This window comes from Sinohyriopsis cumingii, chromosome 6 (assembly GCF_028554795.1).
Source record: "Sinohyriopsis cumingii isolate HCF-2022 chromosome 6, ASM2855479v2, whole genome shotgun sequence".
NCBI lineage: Eukaryota > Metazoa > Mollusca > Bivalvia > Unionida > Unionidae > Sinohyriopsis > Sinohyriopsis cumingii.
The window spans coordinates 112,480,227-112,503,391 of record NC_142966.1 but is presented as its reverse complement, the minus strand read 5'-3'; the positions used below and the strand labels follow the sequence as shown (position 1 = coordinate 112,503,391).

Here is a 23,165-nt window from a genome sequence, read left to right as displayed (position 1 = left end):
TAATGTACCATATATACTCACTTATCAGTCACGTCCAACAGCAAACTGCACACATCCAGATCTGCCATTACATAATGTGCTGGCAGATTTGGGTCATTATAGTGTTTTTGTGTTTTAAGAGTAATCAGTAGAACAAATAACATAGACGCTGATCTACAGACACATTATGCTATGGCAGATCAGGATATTTGTTGCTTGCAGTTTGACTTAAAAGCGAATATATATGTTTCCTTTGTTCCTCATAATAACATGGTCCTGGATATAGCACAGGTATAGTCATGGACTGGTTGAATTAAGTTTTTTTTGTAATGTACCCATTATAAGGCTGCCTTGATTATTGCAATGTACACATGTATACCATCTTGAACAACATTATAGCAAGGTTAAGGTTGAATCTAACAGGAAAAGTATTTTTAGTACTGGTGTTCATAATATCAACAAAAATTCAATCAAGTGATGAGTTGATACATTAGGGCTCTGATACCTTCGAGTTTCCTCCATAACAGATACCCACAAAGTACAGGGCTCCCTCAATAAAAGACCGTATGGCTGGTGTGGTTAACAGTCCCATTTTCTTAGTAGTAAAACTGTATACATCATTCTCACAACAAGTTGCCTGCCATGTACATTGTTATAATGAGAGAGTATTCTGTCATGTATGTTTTTATAAGAGTTGGTATAGGTGGTGTATTATATAGCTTCCATATGCAGTATTATAGTGAGGGAGTGTTGCACATTGTATTTCATTACAAGTTGGTGTACTTGATAACTCCCACACAGTATTATGAGGGAGTCTCAATATGTGGTATACTATTATGACTCCCATGGACATTGTTATAATGAGGGAGAACTTATTTCATTATAATGTGGTCTCACAATAAGATGGCACACTTTGTGGCTCCCATTGACAATGTTACAATAGGGATTACTGTTCTTATAAAGTTTACTGCCATTGGTTGCATTATAATTTTACGCTTGTCTCTAGATATTGCTAGAAATAAATGCAACACATGTTGATATACAATTGAAAGGAAATCAAAGCTTTTTTATTTAGATAAAAAGGCAAAACCAATTTCAGTGTAATCAGACATGCTTTGGCGATCAATTATATTTTATGGGCCTATCAAAGCTTGAACGAAAATTCCAAAGGTAAAATAGGATTCTTTTTTTTTTCTTCTTCAAGTTCAACTGAAAATGTGGTTACATTCTTTATGGACTTCTATAATCAGATTTGTCTTTGGATAAAATATTACTACAGTTGAAACTTAAAGAGTTTTTGTCGTCAGACCATTCATCTTATACAACCTAGAGCGTTTGCTTTGATTATACAAGTCAATTGTTTAGAATTGAATGATCAAAACCTGTAACACTTTATTCCCATTCTCATTTTTTATTTTCTGTTTGATTGCAAATAAATAGTAATGCTCAGTTCTCTGGAAGTTATGCATTTTTTTACTACAAAATACTGAAAGCTTTTAGGATAATTTATGTGCCTATTGTTCTTTTCAAATTAGAAAATGCTTGCTGTTTTGACCACAAATATTAATTCAAGCGTTCTTTTGACTGCCAGAATTTGGTTGTCCAAATTCTAATTACAGTAGAACCTGTCTTGAAAGACTACACCTTCTGCTAAAAAAAAAATGGTCTCTCAAGCCAGGTGGTCTCTCATGACAGGTCATAACAATATGTAATCAATAAATCAGTGCATGGAGATGCTGGTCTCGCATAGCTGTGGTCTCTGCCAGCACATAAAGTGCTGGCAGATCTGGGTCTGTGCAATTTGTTTGGAGTAATCAGTAGAACAAACAGCATAGACCCTGATCTGCAGGCACATTTTGAATTGCAGATCAGAATCTTTGTTGTTTGCAGTTTGACTTGACTTGTAAGCATGTATAGAAAGTAACTTACTAATACCAACATAAAAAGACTAATTAGGTTTCAAACTGTTCAGAACTGCATAAAGAGGCGTGGTCAGTAGTAGGAATATTCCTTTCATACATCCTCCCCCACTGAGCATGAGATACCAGTTTGCATTTTGGTCTGGAATGAACTTTTCCTGCAACGATGGAGGATGTTATGAGGTCCCACCCACCCCCACCAGCTGTCTTGGGAGTTTCTGTCTGTAGCACCCAGTTAATGAGTTTAACTGGTGGTCGTATTGTCTATCATCTGTGTAGATCTGTTTGAAAATTATAACATTACTTATGGAAATATTCATATCAGAGGAATTAGATTCGTCAAATGATTGCTGACATTTATTAGTACCCATTTACATTCTTCCATAGAATTAATAAATGGCCCAGGAATCTAGGTTAGAATTTAAATAATATTTTATAGGCGTACTCGTGTTACTTTTCATAAACAGGATTACCTTTCTGGTATTTAATGACTCTATGTGAAGGATGTGATTGCATGGATCAGTAAACACATGTATCCTCTTCAAAACGGAAAAAAATAAATTCTGGTAGGTATAGATTGACCCTGACTATGTTACAGTCATACAGAATAGAAAATAAAAAATACATTTATGGCAAGCACAGACTGACCTGGACTATATTACTGCCATAGGCTTTTTCCTAATGTTGGACAGAGTGCCATGGATGAAATGTTGCTCAATACGTGTAAAGGAAAACAATAAAATAAAATTTAAAAAATAAGCATTCTGAAAAAGAATATGTACCTGAATCAGAAGAGTTTATTTGATCTTCCGAAGTAAAACTGAATGATGATTCTCCAAAAAACAAAAAATATGTACCTTTTGGGCAGGTGATGTTTTTTATTTAATGACACTAACAGGAATAAAAACAATTGAAACTAAAAGGTCAGCAAAGACTTTTTCCTTTAAAGATGTGTTCTTTGATATGGTTTCGTCCACTTAGACAATTTTAATATAGACAAAGTTGTCACTAGAGAGGAGGTGTGTCTTAAGTTAAGTGTACTTTATTTTTTATCTGTGATTTCAGTCACCAAAGTGAAAATATGATCACTTCTGGAATGTTATTGTATGATCTTATCTTCAACAGTTTCATAGTTCAATATACTTTTTACAGACTCTTTTTTTTAATTTACTGGTCATAGACTACTGGAGCTTATGAAATGGTCTTTTGTCTGTCATCTGTCTGTACATTAGTGGCTACTCCCAAACTACTTGGATGATTGCCATGAAACTTTACACTAAATTTGAACACACTATTAAAATGACAATGGTGCTGCATGGACATAAATTGCGCCTGTCAGGGCAGCCTTCTTAATGATCAACATTGTTATTGCTACTCCAGAACGGATGGGTTTTCACGGAGAGACCTCTTTAGATATTGAATCCAAAATGACATTGGTACTGTTCTGATGATGAATATGGCCACCATGAAAACCACTTATTACAACGTTGGGTCGGCCCTCGATGAAATGATGCCGGGCCAACATCAGTTGCCACTACAGTGGCCATCTTCTAAATCTTGTTATTGGTATGAATTGATGATCAAACCAACATAAGGTTTTCACTACAGGATTTCTTGCAATATTTAGTTGGCTCTAAAAGAAAATGATGATCTGACATTAAATATGGCCTCCATAGCAGCTACCTGGATTTTTTTTATCACTACTTCTCCTGAACACAATGTCAGATCAAGAAAGGGTTTCACCAGAAAACTTCTTATTATGTCTTGTTGAATCTGAATGAAAACAGTTGCGATTGGACATCCAATATGGCACCACAGTGGCCATCTTAAAATTTTATGGCTACTCCTTATAGGTGGATGATCATATTGACCAAATGGTCTCGTATCCCATCTAATTGGGCCTAAATGAAAATGTCTTTGGATATGCAATATGGCCAGAACAGCCGCCATCTTGAAAATCTTGATTTCATTAAAAGACTTCATATAATGTCTTCTTTGTCCTAAATGAAATCTGTGCCAATCTAACATCCAATATGGCAGCCATAGCTTACATCTTGAAAATCTTTTTATTGCTACCCCTTCTAAATAGAAAATCATACTGACATGGGTTTTTACCAGAAGACTAATTGTGATATCTGGTTGGTCTTAAATGAAGCAGAATGAAAGTCTGGTATTGCACAAGAGTATCAAAAATGCTTTCAACACTTAGAAGTTAAAGAAAAGAATGGGTCTTATCTTGAATTCCTGTAAATTATTTTCAGCCACTAGAACATCAGTCACTTCCTGGGACTCTTGTTTTCAGCTGTATTGATACAAGGATTTCTTCCATTTCAATAATTGTCTTGAAAATGAAGGCATTTATACACCATAATGATATCCAAAATTCTCTAAAAGGATTAGTGTAGTGTATTATGTGTTGCTATAGTGAAACCATAGCTATGATTCCAACATACATGGATAACTTCAGCTTTACTACACACAAACTGAAAGCCATCTGTATACTGATGAGGATTTAAAAGCACACCTTGGACTTGGTCAAGTTTAGTTCATTGCCCAGTGTTGACCTGGGGCCATTCTGTTAGTAAATATAGAAAACTGGAAAGTCTTTCCCTTCAGCTGTTTAGATGGTGTGGAGTGATAACTACATGGCTATGGATTGTCACAAAACAATGAAAAATGGATGTAATTTCAGGTCAGATTATAATTTACAAGTTATGGGAGTAATTATTGATAGACAGGTAAATGATGCCACTGGCCAGTTTGTCACCTCTCCCAGATGGGGTCTTCTCCTCTCTGATATTTATTAAATAACATAGGAGCAGTAAATTTACATGCAAGGACAATTCTAAAGTTATCTGTGAAAAGACTTTTTTAAAGCAGTGAAGTATGGTAATGATCGCTACATTAGAGTAATAGCAAGTTGTTGTAAATACCAAATCATGTTAATGAATTTTGTCTTGAGAAAATTGTATTGGACAGTATATTACTACAAATATATAATTACCTGGATGGTATCCATTGTTTCTGATGTCAGTAGTAATTACAGACTACACTTTTTGTACTCGGGATAGTGTGGATGATTGCAAAGTACAACGACCCGAGCTGACTCCTGTACCATATGTACTTGCTTAGTAATCCAGTCCAACTGCTAGCATGGTAGACTCTGATCTAACATCACATAATTCAGAAACAGATCAGGATTGCTTGATCCAGTGATTACTGCTCTTGAACAGCATGTGCCAAGATCTGCTTGCTCATTTTGTGGTGATAGATACATGTCTGTCGTGTGCAGTTGGACTCAACTCACAAGAAGTACCATGGTATTTAGGGCTTGGCAGTATTGAATGAATGAATGAATATATATATATATATATATATATATATATATATATATATAGACACACACACACACACACATGTATTAAATAATAAACTGTACTTGAATCAAAGCTGTTTGAAAAGAACTCTTATACAAAGTGTTTTTGTGACCAAATTGCACATAAATACACGATTGTGTTATTGTAGACAAAACCTGTTGGGTCCAAATTGTGAGCACACAGTTAAGTGGAACATTAACATCCCATGCAATGCACTTGCGTCAACATTCACAGGATGGGTACATCATAAATTGTCATTTTTCATCTTCATATTGAGACTTCTTTAACGCTGTTGGAAAATTTTATAATGCTTGTTTTAATTGACTCTTTTCCTTGGTTTTTTTTTGGGGGGGGGGGACTCAGATTTGTTAAGAAAATATAACCATCATATTAATAACACTGAAGTATTTCTGATTAGGTTGCATTTAATTTTTGGATAAAAACAATTGTACAACTTGCAATGTGAGGTACATGTAACAGCATTTCAAAATCTAGCAATGTGATGTTGGTTGGACTTTATACTCCTCTCCCCCCCCCCATGCCTGTTTTCGTCACAGTTTTATTTCTGTTTGCTGTAGAGGATAAGAGGCACTTTACTGTGGTTTTATTTCACATGTGAATTTTCACAGATAAAGAGATGGTCTGCACTATGTTTGGTGCCTTGTGTACATTTCTAGCAGGCCGCAGAGATTAAGTTTCATGAGAAGTAAGATAGGACACTTTGCTTGTTTTGGGTGTTCCCTCATATGTATTGCAAAAAAAACATAAGATTTCTGAACTAGATGTATTTTTCTTCAGCTGATGATTTCATTAGTTCATGTGTATTCTGTTTAGGGTTCCATTAGTTCTGTGCCTGTCATGGATTGATTTTTTTTTCTTCTTCGTTTTGGTAGATATATCAATGTTTATTCCATGGGATAAACAAGTACAGGACTGATGAAAGACCACTTTGTTTGAAGATTTAAAGAAGTCTTAAACTTGAGGACATTTTTCTTTCCTAAATTGAAGCTTTCATGCATACATACATAATTGTTTAGTATTTGAAATGGATATATTTGGCACTTTATGATAAAGAATTTCAGCAAGAAACGTAACACTGTATATTTTTGTTTTATAAGCAGATTTTTTTGGGTGCAGCAAGTAGTATGAAAATTATATACTAGCAGTTACAGGGTTTAGGAGCACATCAGCACCATGCTGGTCATATGGTGCTGGTTAAAAGTTGTTGTGGGCTTGGTGCCATTTTTCAGAACATGATAGGCTATACATTGTGACCTGTATATCTCATGGGGGAAAGAAGCTGAGAAAACATTGGGAAGAGCCACTGTCCCATGGGAAGCTACTAGCAAGCTTTCTCACATACCCATGTTTGTCATGACTGAGGCTTAAATCCAAATGAACAGAAGTGAAATCTCATTGATCTTTACAGACAAGCACCTTAGACCACTCTGCCACCTGATTAAAAGTAAAGCTCGGAAAATAAATATAAGGAATTGCAAAAACAAAAATAAAGGGAGATGAAGCCCCCACCCCCATAAACATTAAGTACTAAACAACTAACATTAAAAAGAAAAGTTAAAATTTTACAAAAGGTTTCTAAAATAACATAATGCATAAGCATAAAAAATCCTTACAACACTGGTAAAAAATTGGTTATCTAAACCACATTTCTGCAAACTGTTTTTTTTTTCTTTGTTCTTTTTCTGGTGTTATATCATTATAATGTTGTCTCATAGAATTCACATCAAATAATTATATTTAAAACTAAAAGGCAATATTGTTTGTTCTTATCTGTTTGTACCAAAAAATGTGCTTATGAAAACAACAAGTGATAGTTGACTGGCTAAAGTTGCAAAATGAGACAGATATTGTTGTTGTTGAAAGATATGTAATGCCAAAGCCTATAAATAATTTACTGGATATTTGGCTAATACTTTCTACCAAAATTGATATCTATTGATACTGAATGTAAATTTATAAAATATGTATGAACATTAAGGTAGAATTTCTAATGCCAAATACATATCACCTGATATTTTCTATTTCGCTTCTTTGGATTTGGGATCAAATTCAAGCATCATTATTACAGAGAATTCATGCATGGAAATTCCATAATATGTTTGTGATACAAGAGGTAATGAGATCAATAACATACTTCCAAATACCGTATTTATCTGATGATAAGCACATACCATGTTGACAAATTTATTAGGCAGGTCCCATGGTCTTATTATAAGAGAAGTACTGTAACAAGCTTGTGGAATGTATTTTTATCATGCTTCAATAGGTACAAAGTTGAGGAGTCTTCTAGGATAAAGTTTTAAGAAGGTGATAATCAAATGATAATGTCATCCTCAAAGATAAAATGTATGGAAGGCACTTACTTGAAGCCCTTAAAGTTTTTGTTTGCAGGTTAAAGTCTGTGATTTTCTGAAGACATATTTATGCATCATTTTCAAGTGAATTTGTACCTAATTACTCTGAAACTGACAATATACCTTAAGCTCTGAAACTGACATTATACATTGTGCGCTGAAACTGACAGCATGACTTGTGCTCTGAAACTGACATTATACATTGTGCTCTGAAACTGACAACATGCCTTGTGCTTTAAAATTGACTTTATACATTGTGCTCTGAAACTGAAAACATACCTTGTGCTCTGAAAATAATAACCTACCTTGTGCAGATTGGTGCCATAGTAGTGACTTCTTTGTATTTAGGACATTTTTTCCTTGTGAAGCTTGTCTTGTTCTGCAGATCAGGCCCGGGTTATGATGTAGGAATCCTCATGTCTTTCATTCCATCTGGCACAATCTTTTTAAAACAACTTATCCTCGATTTTTTAATGATTGTCATGAATCTTGGTCATTATCATGGTCATCTTTTGAAGATTCCATTTCAATAAATCGCATTGCTTGTTAGAGTTATTGCCCTTTAATCTTGCAGCTGAATGCAATGTATGATGGAATCTTGAGAATACAACTAGTCTCCAGGTTTGTAATAGATCGGTGTGAAACTGCATATGAAGGTTATAACATGAAGATTGACAGATCACTATGTTATTTGTCCATTTTAGTTGCACCTGGATGTAATAATATAGGACAAAATCTTGTGAGCACATTTTTTCTAACAGATTTCATTGGATTGCACTGAATCTTGGGAAACATTCAGCTCATCATCTGAAGCAATGCATATTGACAGATCACAAAGCTTCTTCGATTTTTCATAGTATTGGCCAGTGTTTGTTGGATTACCATGAAACTTTGTATTTGTGGTCATCATTGCATTACCGCAGTTTTAAAGGAGTTAATGCCCTTTATGTCGCTTAGCTGCAAGTATTATGACTGCATATAGCTTTGCAGTTTTTGATGGATCATTTTGAAACTTGGTACATAGTATGGTCAACATCTGATGCCGGTGGCATATCGATTGCCAAGAATCCCCCAGAAAGGTGAGAAGGGGACAGATTCTTGCTATGCCACTGTCTGAAGTTGAGACTATAAACCAAAAGGTCAGCTCCAGTTTATTGTATATTTGTTTGGGTTTTTTTTGTTGGTTTTTGTTGTTGTTGTTGTTGCTTAGAGCTGGGTTTAGTGTCTGACAATTTTTTAATGCAATTTTCAGTGGATTGTTGTGGAACTTTGTGTTAATGCTCATCATCTAAATATATGCAGTTCAACAAAGCACATAAATGTTGCCCTGTCCAGACAATATTGCAAGCCCTTTAATGTTGCCCATTTTGCCCTGTCCTGAACATAGTGCAAGACAGAATCATGTAAATGTAGTTGGTCTTACTGTTGTTTTTTATTTTTATTTTTTCTGTGGGACATGTATGTTATGGTCATTATCCAAGGATGCACATAATGACAAATTTTGTGTTCCTTCGATTTTTTTAAATAAGAGTTACTGCCCTTTCTTAAAACTTGCAGCTGGGTGCAATAGATGTCAGAATTTTCAAATGCAACTTTTCTCACGTTATTCAGAGGATTGCTGTGAAACCTAGTACTCTGTATATATTATAATGATCATCATCATCAGACATGTATCTTAATCAATCGTTGTACTATTTTTGAAAGAGTTACTGGTCTTTTCTTGGATGCATGTTTATGGGATTTATGATGATTTTTCAGAAACTGCACATCCTATTTGTTCATTAAAACCCACTTTAGACAATATATCCCTTTTAAGGGAATTTTCCCCCCACCCCAATTTTAAGTTTTTGAATAGACAGTGTTATGCACGAATAATAGTATTTTTTTTTTTAAATTTAGTATAAATTTGAAGTTTAAATGGACCTGAATAATTGTTACAAAAACTTTTGGGATAAAATGCAATTTGAAATCAACTGGCATTATTTATATTTTTATATATATATATATATATATATATATATATATATATATATATATATATATATCTGGTTAGAGAGTAAGGTTGTTTGATTTTCTTGTGATTAACTTGTACTCATTTAAGGGTCTTTTTTTTAAAAGTTGATAGTTTGGTCATTACATGAAGGTAAACAAAAATTATATATGAAGGCAAACACAAACCAAGTGGATAAACTGTTACCAGGATGAGGATAGTGACTGGACGTTATCATTGCATTATCATCATCAAACATTCATGCTATGTCTTCCTGTCACTTGTCTAAAGGCCAGTTCATAAGGGATTAGACTTTATACAATTGTAACATCCTGTAACATCAAGACCACATCAGGTGCACCAGACATGTACACAGACCATTAATAAATTACTTCTCCAAGGGTCAATTTCCATATATATTTAATAACTCAAAAGCCACTTTTGGGGACTGTCATTGTTGTTGTAAGGATCAGACAGAGAGAAAAAGCCAGTCATTTGGAACATGTGACATTTCATGGGCTTTGGTTTTCAAGCTTATCTATTACATGCTGCTGTAAAATGATTGACAGCTTGTGTGATATGTTTCAAGTTGTTTAGTTTACATATTACAGTTAAAGGTTTAAAGGGACTAATTTGAACAAGAAGATTTCCCTTTTAAATTGAATCTTTTTTATTGCAGAGCTATAGTTAATCTGCTCTTGTGACACTTTTTCCAATGTTGACCATTTTTATTACATGAGTGATAGTCACAGCAATAAAAATGGTGGATCTTGAATGAGTTTGCTCCTTAAGGTAAATGGAAACTATGTCAGTTGTGTACACCTATGACATTATCAATGAAGCTAACTTGACATGGACATTCCACATTTTAGTCACTGAAAAACTGCTGTCATGTTAGTTAGAAAAATTGGATATAGAAATGGATTTAATAGGAAGAAGTAAACAATGGTTTTTTGGGGGAGTGAAAAGAGAAATGGATACTTAGATGAAAGCATTCCAGGCTCTCATGTTGAAAGTGAATCTTTGAAAGTTATTGTTACAGTTGAAGATTTCAAGGTTTGAATTACTTCAGTTTTTAAGAATAGCATGGGAACTGCAAAGAAAAGGGGATGAAAAATCACCACAACATTGCATGGCATTACCCTGATGGGATGTATCAAGTTTCCTAGTTACTTTCCTTAGATACAGAATCCTAATACTTCAGGCTGAGCATCCCAAAGAGTGAAGAAACATGTTACTGGCCTAGTGTAAACTCCTTGTAACTGCAGTGTGCAGCACAACAGGTGTTCTTTAAACCCCTGTGTATTATGTATTCTTTCTGAATAACATAATACAACAGATGCAGTATTGTTTTTCATATTCAGTGATTTGATACTTGAATAGTCATCATCTCCATGGAACATTTTTCATACTGGAATTGTTTGTTGTTTCAGTGGAAACAGTTTGAAAAAATATCAGTAATATCAACTTGATACATGGAATTCAAATGTTTCAGAAATTGGTGGACAAAATCTTCATTGTATCAAAATGGAACAGTATTTAAAATTTTAGTAGACAGTTATGCTTTCTGTTTGATTTAAGTAAAAATTTACTGTGTCATACAGATATGTGTGGCAGCATCACGTAATGCATGCTGTTACTGTGCTTGTTTGCACAGTCATGAAACATAGATTCAGTCAACTTGTATTGAACTTGATGAACTTGCTCGAGGTAAGGAAGATGATGGAACTCAATATACAACAAGGATAAAATTAATATTTGTAATAATAAAAAAGATGATGACAATGGCTACAGGAGTTCATAAATGGTCAAGGAGTTTTAGTGAGAGGGTGAGAGGTTTTCGCTTCGGAGGCTGGGAGGAGTCATTGCGATTTGTCAGACAGAAAAAGGTGCAAGGTAGGTTATGTTGAACAAATTAAATTTTATTTATGCACATTACTTTTGTGCCATATATTGATCCAGTATTCCATTTTTTTTTCATTTTTTTTATTATTTTTTTTTTGAAAGGATAATTTATAGTTTAGATTTTAGATCAGCTAATGTTTCATTGCAGTATCTACAAAGTCACAAAATAAACACGGAAGCATTAAACACACACATACCCTCCATAAAGTATTATCAAATGAGAAAATGGGACCATGAATCAAGCACTAAATGTTGTTGTTGTTGTGGGGTTTAACGCCATATTTCAACACACGATAGGCTATGCATGGCAGCCAGTATTAATGGTGGAGGAAGAACCCAGCAAAACCCCGGGAAGAACCACTGACCGACGAGAAGCTACTGGCAAGCTTTCTCATATACCCATGTTAGCCGAATCCTAGACTCGAACCCACTCGGACAGAGGTGAGATGGCAGTGATCCGTAACGGAGAGCGTTTTAGACCACTTGGCAGCACTAAATGTAAACAATCATACCCCAATGCAGTTTGGATCCATTTTCTCACTTAAAACATCTGGTACTGTCATTTGAGAATCTACAGGCGACCTTTGTAGACAAGTATGTCACACGTACTAAACAGCATTTAACCCCTCACCCCCACATAAAATGAATTATGATGTGTGTGTGTGTGTATATATATATATATATATATATATATATATATATATATACATACATACATACATACATACATACATACATACATACAAGGTGACAAAATTATGCAGAAATTCTAAGCAAAAGAGATTGAGATCAACTAGAACAATTTTGAATCAGATTGATACATTTCTCCCACTTTTATTGAATATTTACATCTTCTATTTGTTTTTATCATTTTACATGACCAACAGTGCACTTGCTATGGATCGTTTTTGTACATGGACTGTGCATAGCTAAAGTGTACACCTATGGATTCTCAAATGGGATTATGCAAGTGGAATTCAGGTATTTTTATGTATGTGCATTCATGTTGCCATAATCTGCATTGGCAAGTCAAATAATTTCTGTTGAATGTGTCTTTACTCATCACTGCAGCTGATTTTTCATTTGTAGAGGTAGAAAATGGATTCAAGCTGCAATGGGTTGTGATTCATTACATATCCTGCTTGCATTCAATGTTTCAGTTGATTATTTGGGATACGTCTTTTTAATGGATATTTTTTGTATAGAGATTCTTCATGCTTAAGTGTGTTATCAGGGAATACACATAGCAGTAAATGAAAGACTGTTATGATCATGGCTCACATTTCAACCCCCATTTGGCTCTCACTTCAACCCCCATTTGGCTCACATTTCAACCCCCATTTGGTTCACATTTCAACTCCCATATCATTAACATAGGCAGCCTATGATACATCAGATTTAAGATACAGTTCATAAGTATTTTCCTTCCTTTATTTTGGTTTCAGAATAACCAGTGTTGTCCTATGAAAATAATGCATCCAATTCTTCCCTTTTCCACAAAATAATTGTATGACATGCAGAATGTTACATGCTCTATTATTTGTGAAGACCACATTAGTGAGAAACAGGGCATTATTGAAGTATTTTATTTGGATCTATCACCTAAACCTCTTGGATTCTTGTCATGGCATGAATTATTATCAAACTAATACAGTTCATTCTGTGATCTCCTCCCAATAAAAAATACTTTTTTTTATCTTTTCAATCAGAATTTTGGGGCCTCACTGGGTCTCCCCTCCCTCCCTCCCTGCCAGGTTTGTTTTATCACTGATCAACAGGTCTTCCCAGAAAGATTTGTACTGTCTCTATTAATGCCCATGATTCAGAGAAATTAGTTTTGTCAAGGATTTATAAATTTCATCTTGGCTTTGCCTTGTGTTTGACTGTGGTTATAGTCTCAAACCCATGTATGTTTACTCCCAGTCAGAGCTTACCCAATCCTGTCTTGCAGAGACAGATAACTAAGTCCAGTCACTTATCAACAGCTGCAGTTTAACTTGTCTTGACAAATGATAACTCATGGAGCCCCAGATAGAGGTTGTCAGAATTTATCTGAAACTCTTCTTTGTGTCATAATGATAACTAGGGTTGTGGCGTTGTCACACTAAGGATACAAAAAATAGTGACTGTCTGCCAGGTATTTTTGTTCCACCTGCACAGATAATATGAGTAGGGGAAAAAAAAGATCTGAAATATCAATTAGGAAATGTGGAATTTTGTTTGTTTTTACCAGTTTGTCTCTAACCAATGCATTCTGCCCTGTATGCATTGGTATTAATTGTTTTTGGATGGGAGAACATGGTATAAAATTTTATTAATTCTTATTGCAAAGTCAGATCTGGCTCTGTGCAGTTTGCATTTGGAATTGTCTTATATGTAAGTATATACGGTAACTCTCCAGGCACACGCCTGACCAATGGCAGGCATGGTTTTCAGTGATCATTTCCTGCAATGTTTATATACATGTATCAAACTTTATTGAATTATTTGTATGCAGTGTATCCAGCCACATCCAACTTTTCAGTGTCATGAAATTTAAATATGAATGCAAACTGTAGTAGAATCTACCAATCCTGCTGTGCATGTACAATATCAACTTCCTGTGTTAAGAGTTTCAAATTCTCCGACTACTGGATTTCTTTTAACATCATGTTGCTTAAATTCCTCTTGGGAATGAGAAAAATGCTTTTTAGTTAATTCTGTGATGAGTATAAAATTCAGAGAGGACATAAACATAAAAATTCTCATAAAAGTGGAAATGGCATTCCCTGATGAAACTTAAATTACTTTTGGGGGCTGATGCCAAATTGCAACTCCTTACACTCGTCAACACATGATTCTAAGTAAAGATGTGTCAATCATTACTTTATTTTCATTCATTTAGATGCTTTACTTGTATTTGTGCAGAATACCTGCAAACAAAAATTTGCCCAAGAAACATTTCATACCTTCTTCCAGTGTAGACTGCTTTTGATGCAGTTCATAATAATTTTCTATTTCTCCCAATTTGACCTACTGGAAAGTTGCTTGTATTTTTGGTTCCAATTCATTCATGTACACACCAGCAATTAAAAATAAATAAAAATTATAAGTTAGAATACTATCGTAACTACCAGAAGAAACAGATTTGTTTCTCATATTTGCTTGGTATCTTTTGCAGCTTTCTCTAAAGCTCAAAAGCAACATCGTTAATGACAACTATTTATTTACATTTAAATTTCCAAGCTTGAAGCCAGGCCATGAAGTATGTAGAATGTTATCTAGGAAGGGGATTTAAATTGCTTCACAAGATCTTTAATGTAAAGTTAAGCCAGTAGAAGTGATCACATACCTGATATGCAGTCAAGGCTTCAAGATCTTAAAAGATTAAAAAAAACAAATCTCAGCCAAACCTTTAGTATAAACTTGAAACAAAAACTGAATTGTTTTACTGGTTATTGCTTTTGGGGTTTTATGTCAACATATTCTTTCAAATAGAAATACCAATCTTTCTGATGTACTTCAATCCTGTTTGAGTAGGACTTTACACAAGGTAAACTGTAGTGTACATAGAATCTCTAGTTCTTGTCGTCATTTGTTTTTTTAATGTCATTTTGAATAAATCATCTGCCATAGCATGCAAAATTGGAGGTAACTGCCTTTCTCAAGCCTGCCTTCAGTGGGTATTGAACCCAAGATCCTTGAATTCAAATCTGTAGTCTGCACAGCAGAGACTACCAAATTTTGCTTTTGGGCTGCTCAACTGCAGTGTTTTCAAGGCCATGAACCAATGATACCTTTTTTATAGCATAAATTGCCGAACAGCATTGTGGTATGGTCCTACAATGCAAGACGTCGACCCTGATATTTGTGATAGCTACAGGTTGAAGTCTTACTGGCTGAATAAGCAGTGCCATGATGTCTGTTGCCCCCGCTCACTCAACCCTGAAACTAGAGAACAAATTATCAAGAATAACTCACATAATTGGCAGCCCATACTGACACTGTTCCACAGATTAAAATCTAATTGCTTTGGCTTTACTGTACTTAGTATTACGTCCTTTTCCTGGTCTAGTTTTTCTAACTCGAATTGTCTGCAATTTTCTGTTGGTTCACAGTGGTAGCCGATGAATGCTGTAGTCTGTTGACATATGGTTACTTTTCTTTGCAAAAATCCATTATGGCTAATCACACTTTCGCAAATTGTTTTCAGACATATTTGTTTCATTAAAAAAATACAGTACAAATTTACAGACTTTGTCATTCTTTGGCTACCATTTTGCAAAATCTGAAAAACAGGTTTTTAATGTTTCAAGTATGTGTACATACATGTAGTCATAGGGCTGACACAGTTTCACTGGATCATTTGTGAAGTTTAAATTACAGTTATTAAAAAGTACTGAATTTTTAAAATATAAAAAATTATAATTACACATACTATTTCATTGAAAATGTGGGGTACCAAATTTTGTTGCAGGATACCATAAATTCCTATTTGGTAGCCCGTTAGACTTCCACACATTTTAGTGTCTTGTCCACCCCTGCCATTTTCACCAGACTCCTCAGCAATCTAATTCAAATATTGTTTCTTTGGATTACTGTATATATTTGATTATAAGTATTGTCCAACGCTCAGCTGCATAGACCCAGATCTTCCATCACATAATGTGCCAGCACATTTGGGTCAGTAAAGATTGTTTCAGAAGTTATCGGAGGAAGAAACAACATAGACCCTGAACTGTTTGGCACATTATGCAATGCTTGTTAGAGTCTGTTGTTTATAGCTGTACTCTACTTATAAGCAGATGTATATGGTATTCCATGACATTATGAATTCATTTTTATAATTTTGCTTGATCCTTGAGAATTTACGAATCTCAGGTTTAAGGAATTATTCGCTTTTTCAGGAATGTAAAGATTCTAAGCTTACAATTTTATAAAATACAATTTCTAATTTGCGATCTATGCATGATTCTGTCAAAAATGCCAAATTGGCAGACATATCAAGTGCATGATATGCCAAATCTCATATTTAGGATAAATTTGATAAATCTGGTAAATTACTTTTTTAGAACTTAAAATGTTTGGGCCAAAATTCTCACCATTTAAATAAAAACAGATTTTCTTAATATAGTTGGGATTAATCAAAATGAACAGTGATAAACTTGCAAAATACCATGCATGATTTTTTTGTGTGCATTTAGTTGGGTTTTTTTAAATACTGAAGAAATTTTTTTTGGGATGAAGATCAGTGTGAATCCATCAATTCAAGCCAGTCCATATATGTATAGTGCATTAGAAGATTTAAAATACAGAGAACCTGACCAGTCAGTGCTGCTTGTAACAGTAATGATTCAAGATTCCGGCACTTTATATTTGCTTCAGCTTTGATGAAGTGGAAACATCTTTAGAAGATAATTATGGTTGCTTATTAAATGCGTCATTACATGGCTTATTTACAGTGTCAATTTCACCTGTAGCAATCCCTTTGATGCTGATGATTTTGGAATGAAAGCCACATTATTTAAGCATCAGTTTCATCTCTCCCCCCACCCCCATAATGCATTCTGTATAGCAAGTTTGGTACTGTAATATTATTCTGTTTTTTCTGTTTTATATATGGGATCTTATTTTACAGCTGGAACTGGTTAAAACTGCATTAATAAAAACTAAGCTACCTTGGAAGGATTCAAATGATGAGCATAGGTTTAAGTACAGTATCATTAAACAGGTGGTTGCACTCAATTTGGTACCAGAAATAAGCCCCCAAAACCTTTTGTGATATGTTGGGATGTTTGGGGGTATGATCTCACAGACTTGGCAATGATTGCCAACAGATCTGTTCAAAATACATGAGTGTACATGTCACTCATTTTTTTACATGCCAATATTTGAGTTACAGTCAGTTGAAGAGACCTTTTAGCAATGTGCTAAGCATGTTTTCGAATCAAATCCAGTGTTTAACTACTTGTAAATCCAGGTGGAATAACACAACCCTACCTCCTGTTACCATTTTGAATTACAGTACAACATTTGCGGATATTTGGCAGTTCCATCAATATCAAGGAAGCATTTAGATCAGAACTGACTGCATGTTCTGAATTGTTCTTACGGTTATGTGTTTTAAGGCCATCTAGATTTGGCATGTAACATACAAAATGATCAGGGGGTCCCGAGTGGTCTAAAGTGCTCTCCATTACGGATCACTGCCATCTCACCTGTCTGTGTGGGTTCAAGTCTCGGATTCAGCCAATATGGGTATGTGAGAAAGCTTGCCAGTAGCTTCTCGTGGGTCGGTGGTTCTTTCCGGGGGGTTCTTCCTCCACCATTAATACTGGCCGCCATGTATAGCCTGTCGTGTGCTGAACACAACACACAAAATGATCAGTATCTTGTAATATGACTGTTATCATGATTCATTAATGTCAGAATGGATAAATTAGTTGACAGTGTTCTGAGCAGGATGGGTTAAAGTTGATCTATCCATTTTTTTATTTGATGCATTGAAGTGTCATAATAGTAACCTGATGAGATATTCATCACATGACAGTCATGTGGCAAATCCACAGTTTTGAGTCACATGATCATAATAATATTGAATCAATTAAGTCACATTTAATTGGTTCCTTGATATTGTTGGAGCAACCTAATATCCCCCAATGTAGCATAGTAATGTGAAATGGTAACAGGATATAGGGATACGTTATTCCATGGGGATTTACAAATTATCAAACGTCAGATTTTATCCAGAGATATGCTGCACAGATCAGGGAAAAGAACTTTCAATAATAACTAAAGTAAATGAAAGAAATGCCAGTATGTTAAAACAAAGGCTGTGTGCACTGTACTGTGGACAGATATGTTTGCAATAATTGCATGCTTTTATGAATATTTGAGATCACACCCAAAATCACCCAACATATCACTACATGTTTGGGGCCTGATTTATCCAACTACACTCATTGATAATGCAGGTTATTAATACTAGCTGGCATTTCCTGTAATATACATCAGAAATGTGCAGTCAAGCCCTGCTCGTTTTCAGTGGTGTTCATTGTACTTTTATTTTTTAGATGTAATTTTAAGACTAAATAAAGAGGATACAATGTATTCAAATTTTTTAAGTTTTACAGGAGATAAGTATAAGTAGAAATTGATTATCTACTGGCTGTGCTTTTAGAAATTTAGTAGGCCATGTCATAGACAACATTCCTATATATAATCAAGATTTGTAAACAGACAAACCCTGTTACATAATTTAAATGCTTTGAATTGGGACAAAATTATCGTAGGATCTCCTGTTATCAGTTATGCCAAGACTGTCTGTAGATTTGCAGTAATCAAATCATACCTCCTGACTGAAATTTGAAGACACGAGTTCAGTATAGTATCATTTCTACATTATATTTTGAATGAAAAGTTGACAATACTTTACAATGACTATAAGGACTTGTATCCATCTTGGTATTGATTGACAGTGTCGGACTCTAAATCTTTATAGACACTGATTGTTGTCTGTGTTGGCTTTCCGAGTGAATTACTTTCAATTAGAAAATTGTTCAAAACAGTTCTCTCATCATGAATGTAATCTGGCCCTGAAATACTTGGTGCCAGCAATGCAACCGGTAATAAAGCCTTGTTGAAACCGAAGTATTCACGTTACCTATACTAGTGTTTGATAACGCAAGGGAGTATTAAGGTTAACACTCTGTCTGAACGGTTTCTGCTAGATCTGCAAATAAAGATTTAAAAGTATGAAGGAACTTCTTTTCATGAGCTTTTTGTTCTGTTATTGGTGTATCCAGGTTTACTCTGAAAGTCAATGTTAAAAGCCAAGATTTGTTCAGAATTGGGTCCTGTAGGACTATTTATTGGGCACTGTATATAAATCAAATGTGCTGTTGGCTTTATGCAGTAAATTTTTCTTTTCACTATTGTCATGAAGTTGACCAGTTTCTAAATATTATGTCTTATTACATGCAGGAATACTGACTGCCCAGTAAACACAGTATTATATTAGGTCCCCAGTATATGCAGTAATGCATAATGTCCCCACTACAAAGAGTACTGAATGTCCCCAGTATTGAAATAAAACTGAATGTTCCCAATACATATAATAATACTGAATGCCCCCAGATCATACATTAATTTGAATGTCCCCAGTATATGCAATTCCGAGGGAATTATTTCATCTCGTAACAATGACAAACAAAAAATGAGAAATCGTTCATTTGTTTAAGTCCTAGAACCAATATGAACTGTATTCTGAACTTAAAGACTAATAACTTTGAAACTCCGAGTTGTTGTAAACGACAATAGCATCAGAAAGTGTGTGAGGCTAGGCATCTTTATTCCCCGATGGAATCTAAGAAACATAAGTATGCCTATTCATAATTTTAATAGCACATAAACATTAGTTACTGGTAGAAATGAAACTGGCACTGTTCACAGACACCACAGGCCGACTTGTGTTTGGTTAATGTTCTGTTTTTTTATTATATTGTTTCACATAAATATTGACACCTTTATTGTAGCGCTAGATTTAATTATTTCAGGTGGTTATCTATGTCTTAGATCAGAAGATACATTTGTATATTATTCCCTTGATAAATTTTATTGTTTTGGTTATGATGGAGGGACACATCTGTATAAACTGTTAAATTTAATAGCATCCTTGCTAAATATGGTGTTAACTAGTGCATTGGAGGATGTTACATTCAGGCTGTTAATTGAAACAATGATCCCTGTTTTTGGCTGGAAATGTGTTTCTAAGCTTACAAAAGAATCACTGACAGCATGTTTTGCTTTATAGCCAGACATTTAGTTGTGTGACCATTTGTTACAAAATTTCTTGCTCTTTATGTAGGTGTAAAGTTCTTAAAATATATTGAAGCGGCTTCAGTGTAATTTGGAATTAATTAGCTCATAAAGAAATATTTTGCATGTGACTTCAGCATTCTAAACATTCTGGTACACATTAAATCTTATTAAGGTGTGTGAATGGAGAGTGGATATATGGCTCTGCTTTGAATATAGAATTTAGGTTTTATGTATTTTGGTTTGTAAGCTAGGGTTAAGAGTTAGATAAATGTCTGCAGCTAATACAATCAGACCCTACAGTTAGGTCAGCATTGGTCCAGAAAGGCCTTAGGGAATGCTTTCTCAGTCCCTAGAATCATTCATAAGCTGGGGTCAATATGTGTGCAGGAGCCAGTGAGTCAGTCAGTCAGACAGTCAACATGAAGCATATAGAATTTAATTTGTAAAAGAAAAACTTTAAGGTTTGCCAAGTTCCCCCCAAGCAGGGTGCAGTTGCATCAGATTAATGCTACATACAGTTTTCTAGAAATGCAATTTTCTCTCAAGTATTATCTCGTACATATCAGGCATATTAGAAAGTTGCCTTAGTTGAATATCCAAAGATCATGATCTGCCATAGCATAATGTGCCTGCAGATCTGGGTTGATGTTGTTTGTTCTACTTATTACTCCTTTCAAACTGCACAGACCAATATCTGTTGGCCCATTATTCGATTGCAGATCTGGATCTGTGCAGTTTGCATTTGACTGGACTTATAAGCAAATACATACAGTACACAAATTGTGTTGAATTTCATATTAAAAATGTCTGTAATGATGACTGAAAGAGCTCATTCTGTCAGATAGCATCCGTTTGCTGTCTTCATGGTTTCCATGCTACCGAGAAATCGGGGGAAAATTAGGGAGAAATGATAATTTGTTTCCCAACTGTGAAAAGTCCTTGAATTTCACAAATATTGATGAAAGTCTGCAAAACCCCAGGAATTTCCACCACCACTTGACGCCCGAAACAATCATGTAATTGAGTCATAACTAAACTGATCTTGAGTTATATTTATCGAGTTCTAACAAGAATATTTGGAGAGTGAAGTATGGATCATTTGGGTGCATGCAATAAACACAGTGCCGAGTCAATCCAAATGCTCAGTGGATTAGATTCGTCTAGTAGACTTTTATTTTCAAAGTCAGTTTGATATCCATATCTTTTGTTACATAGAAGGTATGAAAACCAGTCTAGCGTCACAAGAGGCCAACATGTTCATAGCAAAGCATAGCTGCTTACCGGATGGCCGAGCAAACTTAAACATTGTTAGACTGAGTGATACATGCATAACATAGATATGAAAATTACTTATTGTCTCAGAAATTATGATTATTAAAATCGTTAAAACTACGGCGTTGATGATATGTTACCTGGTACTCGCAATTTGCATTGCTAGTCTCACAAGTACACAAATCTAACAACCCACATTTTCAGATGTTGTAGAGAAAAAAATATTAAATGAAAGTTGTATGCTGGTTGTAAGAAAAACACAAAAACAAAAGAACACAAAATTCTCCATATTTATATATTCCGAGAACAACTTCTGGAGTTTTATTTTATCACGTAACGACCACGTTGATGTCTGCTCTCTGCTTGATAAATCAGACTGGCCAGATTGATGGTTTTTACAAAAAGACAATCTGACTTCATTTAATATAATTGAATTTCTGTACAACAACATTAAAAAAGAGTTTGTTATTGATATCATGTGACAATTGGACTTGCGATGTCATCGTTCGAGATTTGTGAAGTCATGTGACTAGTAATGCAAATGGCGAGTACAGGGTCAGGTTTCATCTATGACGTAGTTTCATCTAGTCTGTCAGCGGATTAAAGACATAACGTTTATAATACTTGCCATTTCTGAGAAAATAAATAATTTTTCTATCAATTTCATGCAAGTATGAGTAAATATGACATAAGTTTAAATTTGCTAGGCCCACTGGTAAATGACTACCATATATTCTGATCTGCAGGTGCACAAATCAAGGGCAGATTTGGATCTGCATTGTTTGCAGATGGACCCAATGTATAAGCGAATATATGGTTCATGCATTAATAATATAAAATATGTCGGGAATAAAACGAAAACTAAACAGGTCATTTTTACAGATCATTTCACATCTGGTCTGGAAGTTTTGGTTACAGTGTTATATTTATATTGCAGCTTGGATCACCTGCCACGGTGTGTCCTTGGACAAGGCACGTTACTCCAATTGCCTCGGCATTAAATAACCTACTTGTGCTGCTGTGCCATATCGTTCCAAACCATACTACTTTCATTGAAACAGGCTTTTATAGTGCTAGGGCAAGGATCTTACCCAGATTGGGAGATCAACGGTAGATTGTGAGAGATTAATACATTTATTACAGTTTGACCACTAAGTAAGACTCTGGTTTCCAATTTGGCATTGCTTGGACTGCAAGGATAGTATTGTCCACCGATGTATTGAATTTTTTAATATTTATGTTATGCACATCGATGCTAAGAGGTATAGAATTTACTCAGAATGATGCACACCTTGTGAAAATATTTCCATCTTCGTTTGGAATGAATAATTATTACTTTTGGCATTAAATTGTTTATGTGTAGTAGTATGTAACATATCATACATTGTGTGACAATAAGTGTCAGGTTTATCGTTTCTTGGAGGCTTTGTATCTTCCTGTTTATATGTTCAGATTTTGGGGCTAGTTAAAAAAAATTATGCAATGTTTAATCTGTGAAGATACAGTAGTAAATTTTCATAGCAGAACCCATAAAATCCTTGTACTGCAA

General features: G+C 34.7%; 1 protein-coding gene and 1 long non-coding RNA gene across 3 annotated transcripts in view; one reads left to right on the top strand and one right to left on the bottom strand.

Annotated features, from left to right (window-relative positions):
* The window catches only part of LOC149797738 (uncharacterized), a 28,104-nt gene extending 22,942 nt beyond the window's left edge, over window positions 1-5,162 (bottom strand). The window contains exon 1 of the long non-coding RNA XR_016421873.1: window positions 4,903-5,162. This is a non-coding gene — a long non-coding RNA (uncharacterized LOC149797738). The remainder of the gene's footprint in view (window positions 1-4,902) is intronic.
* The window catches only part of LOC149797737 (rho GTPase-activating protein 7-like), a 290,132-nt gene that overhangs the window by 131,512 nt on the left and 135,455 nt on the right, over window positions 1-23,165 (top strand). The gene's annotated exons all lie outside the window — the stretch shown is intronic.